The 7,883-nt window shown below is 41.2% G+C and overlaps 1 non-coding gene across 1 annotated transcript; it reads left to right on the forward strand.

The window, feature by feature from the left end:
- The first annotated feature begins 435 nt into the window (after positions 1–435).
- On the forward strand, positions 436–542 carry LOC141603487 (small nucleolar RNA R71). The gene has a single exon (XR_012525358.1). It is a non-coding gene; the product is annotated as a small nucleolar RNA R71 (small nucleolar RNA).
- Positions 543–7,883: the final 7,341 nt, after the last annotated feature.

Below are 7,883 nucleotides of genomic sequence, written 5' to 3' on the forward strand. Positions count from 1 at the left end.
TGCCACTTTTGTATGCTTGGAAAGCATTCACTTGTACCCCTACATTCACTTTGGTCATGTCCTAAAGTTCCACAACTCTCACATACTCCACTTGGAATTGAGGATGATGCCACCATAGCATTAACATGTTGTTTGGGTGATTTAGAAGCTTCATCAAGCTTAACCATAGCTTCCTCAAATTTCAAATTGATGGTGTCAATGTGAGCACTTAGTTGGGCACCCAATTGAGTGATGGAATCTACCTCATGCTTTCCTCCTCTAGTGGCCTTTCGAGGCCTACTATATTGTGAATTATGTACCGACATCTCTTCAATTTTGGCCCATGTTTGATTGTCATCAACTTCGGTGAACATACCATTTGATCCCATATTGAGAATGTTGCGGGAGTCTTCATATAGACAATTCTAAAATTGTTGCACAAGGAACCACTCGCTAAGTCCATGGTGTGGACAAGAACAACAAGTGTCCTTAAATCTCTCCCATGCTTCATACAATGATTCTTCATACCTTTGTTTGAACCTGGTGATTTGGGCTCTCAACATGTTATTCTTCTTCGGAGGATAGAATTTCTTGTAGAAAGCAAGTGCCAACTTCTTCCATGAGTCAATACCAAGGGTAGCCGTCCCCAAGGTAAAGAAAGACACAACTAAAAACAATTAATGAAAATCAAATCAAGTTAACACCGTCCCCGGCAACGGCGCCATTTTTGGTGTGGTTTAAACTTGTCGTCAAAAGCTACCAACCAAAACAATATTTATAACTTTACAAACTACTCTTAGCAAAGAGGCAAGTAAAGATCGGATCCCAAGGGACGGGTATTGATGTAAGATTCTCAATTGCAAATGGTTGTGTCTTAGGGTGTAACTATTTGGGTTGAGATAGGAGATCAACTAAACAAATCAACAAGATGAAAGTAAATTAATGAAAATAAAGCAAGACAAATAAAGGAGATGTAAACAATTGATTAAAGGCACTAGGGTGTCATGGGTTCATAGGGGATTCATGGGAGTTGATCATACAAACGTGTTCTCAATTATATAGAAATCACTTATTGTTGTGATGGGATCGGGTTGGTGTATAAGCTTACAATCCCTAAGAAGGTTTGGGTCCCGGAGCCGAATCGATTAGATTTTACAACAGCTACAAGTCGACTTAATCCTTCATATTCAACTATATGCATGGTCTAATGAGGCTCGAGTTGGTGTATAAGCTTACAAGCCTCATTGAAAATATAGGTGATGGGTAAAAAATACAAGGATTCATAGGCTCGCATTTCATCAAACATAACATGTGCAAAAGTTGAAATCACAACAAGTAAGCAATTTAATTATGAAAACATATTAGATTAAGCATGAATCATTCCCCATGTTGGTTTCCCCTAATTCCCCATTAACCCTAGCTAAGGAAACTACTCACTCATTATCGAGTTTAGCATGCTAGCAAGGTTGTCAATTATACTAACAAAGTAAAACATGATGAATAAATGAAAGTAATTAACAATAATTAAATAAGGTTAAGAGAGAATTATACCTATGAAGATGATTACAAATAATAAAGCAAAGAATAATAAAAGTACTTGATGATTTATGGAAGGTTGTCAATCCTCCAAGTAAACCCAAATAATCTTCTAATTACCCAAAATAAAGGAAGGACAATAGAGAAATTAAGGAAAGATTAAGATGTGATTAATATTGAGAAATTGTATTACAACTAAATTAAGACTAATTTGAGAGAATCACAAAGTGATTAAGGATGGATTAGGATTGCTTAAGAGAGCATCCTAATCTAGGTAGTACAAAGGGGTATTTATACTAAAGATTAGGTACAAAGATTAGGGTTACTAAGGGCTTAAATGACTATTAAGACCCTAAGAAAAGTTGAGGAAATGCTCCTTTCGAAGGAAATGAGCGAATTCCCATGCTAGTCTTGCCACGATCCGCCCGTCTTGTGCTGCGGCACGGGCTCTTCTGTCTTAGGGTCCGCTCGGATCCAGGGGAAGACGCTCGGCTCCTCGGGCTGCAATCCGCTCGTATTGGGAACAAGACACCCGGATCTTGGTGTTGTGAGACGCCCGGATTGTGTATGATCCGCTCGGATTCCTGGACAGACAGCTTCTCTTCTTTTCCTCATCAATCCGCGAGGATCATTTCGGGGATGCAAGGATCCTTTCATCATTGCCCATTTCACTTTATTATCTACTTAGGCCTCTAGTATTGGTCTTCTCTTTGATGCTTGGTCATTAGGTGTGATCCATTTAGCTTTATTTCGCCTCATAAATGCAAGGTTAGCAATCCTTTCCTACCAAGGTGACAAAACCTCAAAGAATATGCAACATAGGAAACTAAAGATAGTAAATGACCCAATTATGTGCTATAAAGCATAGGAACGAGGTTATTTCGGGGACTAAATGTGCTCAAATATGAGTCACATCACCTAGGTTTGGACCGGGGTGTTCACAAAAATTGCATTTGAGCAAGTGTAATGGGTTAGCTTGAGGCCTTGATTGCAATTTTAAGAAATTGCATGTTAATATCTAAACACTTGAAGTTGTTCAAGTAGGATAATTTGGTTTAAGCAAATAGTTGCATTAAGCTAGTAGCTTAAATGGACCAGCGATAAGAAAATAACAAACAAGAACTTATTTGGACAAGTTCCATTATTCATGGTTTGACCTAGGGAATATAAAAGTAAACTAAATCATCGGATTACTTTGGTAGCTCAAAAATGTGCTTGTTTAAAAAATTATATATTTATATAAATAGTGATACGTGCCTAATATATAGTCTTTTTAGCCTATTTCAGCACGTATTTCTTTGCATATTTATACTGTTTTTATGGTATTTTGCCCCGAATTGGCTACTTTGGTGCGTTTTGTCCTTTTTGTAGAAATAAACGCGAAAGTAGTGGAACCGTACTCTTTTTCGTCCTTTTTGCATGCATTTAGAGGAGACGGGATTTTCCTGAGTGAGATACTGTGTTTGGAAGCGTCGTGGCACGCAATACGAGGCATTTAGGCGCGGACTTGAGCTGAACTGAAGTCTAGTCACTCGATCGAGTTGTTTTCCACTCGATCGAGTGGTTTCTACACCCCCAGTTGGTCGATCGAGCTGTTTCATTACTCGATCCTTATGCTGCAGAGGACCAAGTCCTCGATCGAGTAACTATTTGGTCGATCGAGCAGTTTTGGTTGAGAGTTGGTCGATCGAGTGGTTTTAATCCACTCGATCGAGTGGTTTTGATGGGTTTGGGCTTTAATTAGCCCGCGTGATGTTTTATTTCGCTAAAACTTATTTTGTTTGCTATTTAAGCACGCATTACTAGGTTAATTAGGATTATCTTTCATATTATCAAACACTCTACTGTAAACTTGAGAACGTTGCTTTTCCTCTTCACTGTTACTTTATTTCGGGGTTGCTTTTACTCGGATTTTGTGTTCTTTACGCCGGATTCGCTTGGATTGTAATTCTTTTCTCGTTTGTGTCATTGTTTCCTTTGCCCTAATTTTCTTATTTGCAATTTATTGTTATTTATAATGTTTTCTGCTGGGAATTTAATTGATGTTAGTCTAATCACCGATATGAGTAGCTAAACTCCCTTCATGTTGGGATTAGGGAATCTGCGGTAGAAATATGACGATGTAGTAAATGAATTAGACGAATTGATTATGAGACCCTGTCACTATAGCAATTTAACTGTAATTATCCGACCTAGTTGAGTGCATGCTTCTATGTCACCCTTTTAATCTGGCTAAAATTAATCCTGGATCGAAAGATTGGACTAAATAGGCCTTCTATAAACAGTAGACTACCCTAATGAGGACGAAAGTTAAGTTAGTGGTATTTTAGGATAGAAAGTGGACCGAAAGGACCTTTCCACATCCGTCTCACATTAGTTCGTCTGAATCATTTACAGCTGAGTTATTGGACTACCGTAGTGAACCGAATTCCCGACATGTCCCTCTCTTCTTGATAGTTTAATCATATTTCATTGCCTTTACTGCTCTTTACTTTATTTCACTTCCTTTCAAACTTCGTAGTTTAGAATCAAATTCAAACAACCCCCAATTGTTACCCTAGGATTAGAATTAGGCAACTGTTAATTACATTACCTCCCTGTGGATTCGATACTCGACTGCCTCTGCTACATTTTAGTTGAGACCGTTAGGTTTTATCTTTGATAGGGTTGTGATAGCCGTGTCAAATTTTGGCGCCGTTGCCGGGGATCACAAAGGGTATTACCGACAGAGGAAGAGCTAAGTACTCTGTCAAGCTTTCACGAGAACGAGCTTTTCGAGGATGATCCGCCTTCATCTCCAATTTCCAATTCATCAACTGAAACAGTCACTTCTCAAGATTTTCCAGTTATGGCCGAGGAAGCGAGTATAGCTAATCATTCTGAACCGACAGCTGCTAATCTTTATAAAGGATTCGAATTACCAGGCGATGCTAGAAAATTTGAGCCAAAGCCCTCTTATATTAATATGGTTGAGAGGAACCAGTTCGGGGGAGCTGCAAATGAAGATGCAGCTAAGCACATGGAGACTTTTATTGACTACTGCTGCTCCATACCCCCACCAGCCGGTGTGACCCAAGATCAGATAAAAGAAACCATGTTCATTTTCTCACTCCGAGATGCTGCAAGGGAGTGGTATAGGGATCTGGACCGGACTGCTCATGGGATAACTGACTGGAATTCGTTGGCTTTGGCGTTTTACAAGAAGTACTTCTCTGCTTCGAAGACTAATGCAATTAGAGCTCAGATCACGAGCTTTAAGCAAGGGCCTGACGAGAACTTTCACGAGGCATGGGTCCGCTTCAAGAAGTTGGTGCGAACCATTCCGCATCATGGGTTCGAGAAGTGGAGTCTTTGTAATCAGTTCTATAATGGGTTGTACGACGATCAGAGGGCTATTTTGGATGCTGCAGCTAGTGGCCGGTTTGCTGAGAATCTAGGAGAGACTAAGGGGTGGAAGATCAAAGATGACTTGGCCATCCATAAAGCTGAATATGGGAACTCGAGAGGAAATCAAAGGAGGAGTGCCGAATCTCTTTCTGTAGCTGCTTTAGAGGCTCTCACGGCCCGATTTGATAAATATGAGCTGGGAGTAGCCTCGAAGGGAGGAATTTACCATGTAAATCTTTGTTGACGGTCCCTTCAGCTGCAAGAGATGTGGAGGAGAGGGGCATGTTTCAGATAACTGTCCCAATTCCTATGAGTCATGTGCTGCCTTCCAACACTACAGGCAGAACAACAGTTATTACGAGCCGAATGTCCACCCCAATTTGAGGTGGACTAGTCAGAATGTACTCAATCCTACCACTCCTCCGCATCAGCAGCAACCGTATATTCCTCCACACATGAATCAACAAGGCTTTCAGAAGCCTCCTTCTTTCAATCCTCCTAACCAAGGTGCATCATCTTCTAGTGGGGTGAGTGAAATGGGTGAGCTAAAGTCTATGTTGCAGTCCATTTCAAAGCAATTGCAGCTGAATGATCAACAAAATCAACAGAAGGACGCGTCATTTAAGGCACTTGAGACTCAAGTTGCCCAACTTGCTGCAAATCAATCCTCAAGAAAGCAGGGTCATTTACCGACTCAAAAAGAGAAGAATCCACATGAGACGGTAAATCTGATAGAATTGAGAAGCGGTCTTTCTTATGAGGGACCGGAAGTGTCAAAATCAGACCCTAGGGAAGCTAATACTGATGGTGAACAGTGTACTATCGAGAAAAAAGGGCTCACGACAAAGCAGTTGCTCGATCGACTGAAATCTGGTGTTCGATCGAGTAGAACTGAAGATGAAAGCCCTCGATCGAGTGGTTTTTCCACTCGATCGAGTGAGCAGGAAGAACATGTTGGTCGATCGAGTGGAAATTGTACTCGATCGACTGAAGCAGAAAGTGGAGTTGGTCGATCGAGTGGGAATTGTGCTCGATCGACTGACATCGATGAAGAAACTGCTCGATCAAGTGAGCAGATTGGTCGATCGAGTGGGATTGATGACGGGAAGCTTATTCGAGAGCCTGCTAGTGCTCGTTTAAGCGAGAAATCACCAGAAAGACCTCGTTCAAGAGGTAAGAAACGTCCAAAGGATATGGAACTTGCACCGGAAGATACATTGGAAGCGAGAAACAAGGGACTCGAGATACCTATCACGGTTCCCTTCCCGAGGCGGCTGCAAAATACTAAATTTAATCAACAGTTCGGTAAGTTTGTCGAACTTTTGAAGAGCTTGGAAGTCACCGTGCCGTTCACTGAATTGCTGACTAAGGTACCCTCTTATTTAAAGTTTATGAAAGAAATTTTAGCACGTAAGAGGACTATTAATGACAGTGAGACCGTAGCTTTGACTGAGGTGGGGTCAGCCCTATTTCAAAATAAGTTACCCCCTAAGCAATCAGACCCGGGTAGTTTTTCAATTCCGTGTCATATCGGGATGCATTTGATTGATAACGCGCTATGCGATTTAGGCGCTAGCGTAAGTGTCTTACCTTTGTATCTGGCTAAGAGACTTGGTTTGACAAAGCTGAGTTGCACCAACATGACTGTCCAGATGGCCGACCGTAGTTTATCACGGCCACTAGGTATAGTAGAAGACGTACCTATTCAGATCGGGAAGTTCTTTATTCCCGTTGATTTTGTTGTCTTAGACATCCCCGAAGATGCACACACCCCTATAATTTTAGGGAGACCATTTTTGTCCACTGCCCGTGCAGTAATAGACGTCGGGGGGAAGACTTTGACCTTTCAGGTAGGGGATGAGGAGCTGATTTTCATCAGTCCAAGTTCCGGAGAGCTCCCATGCAAGCCCAGCCTTGCAATGCTCTCTCTTCTATTGTTCCTATTATTGACACTCCAAATGAAAATTTGGAGAATTGTGTCGCTATTGTTAACCCTCCGCCTCAGACTGAGAGCAAAAAGGAGGAAAGTTCGTCTGTTTTCCCTGCTGTAGGTACAGATGAAAGCAAAGGGGAAGCTGTCAAGGGACATGGTGCAGCCATTATCAATCAAACTGGACATGTTGACGCTAAAGCTGGTGATAAAGGAGCAAGGACGAGGAAAGCTGACGCTTACGTGGATGCGAGCTATTCCCCTCCTACAGTTTCAAGTGATTACTCATGCTCATGGAAGTTGAAGAGGACAGTCAATGTTGCGGAGGTGACGTCCTCCAGTCAGAAGCCCACGAAGGGGCTACTGAAATTTGATGGGAATTAAACGGGAAAATGCCCCGTGTAACACTTTGTAATAGATAATTTTTTGAATTTATTTTGAATTTGTTTTATTGCGTTTTAATTAGGACAATTAGTTTTAGACAGTTTTTAGCGTAAACATAAGACTATAGACTGTGCTTATGCGTATTTGGTATTTTGGGAAATTTTTGGATGTGTTTTTATGCAGGTTTGGGGAAGTTTCACGCAATTCAAGGAAGTGAAGACGAAATTAAAAGGCTTACGTAAGAAAAGTCCTCGATCGAGTACTTTTTGTACTCGATCGAGTGAAAATCTGGTCGACCAATCGCTTTTTCCAGTCGATCGACTAAAGCCAAGAGAGGAACTAGTTGATCGAGTAACATTTTACTCGACCAGGCAGCTGAAGCATCAACAGTGCTCGATCGAGCGGTTTAAAACCACTCGATCGAGTGGAAATGAACAGGACACGAGAGTTTTCGTATCTTAAACTCTTTATTTTCTATTTCTAATTCATTTTATCCCTATTTTCCGTCTAACCCCCCCATTTGCGATTAAACTTCATCCCCAAATCCCATTATTTCTTGCCCAATCTCCAAATCTGCCACCTACAATCCGTTGTTTGCATATTAACCTTCAAAAGCCCCAGCTACTAAGAAGGACCACATGTGGGTAAAGTGGGTACACAATGTGTA

This window comes from Silene latifolia, chromosome 9, assembly GCF_048544455.1.
Source record: "Silene latifolia isolate original U9 population chromosome 9, ASM4854445v1, whole genome shotgun sequence".
Taxonomy (NCBI): Eukaryota; Viridiplantae; Streptophyta; class Magnoliopsida; order Caryophyllales; family Caryophyllaceae; genus Silene; species Silene latifolia.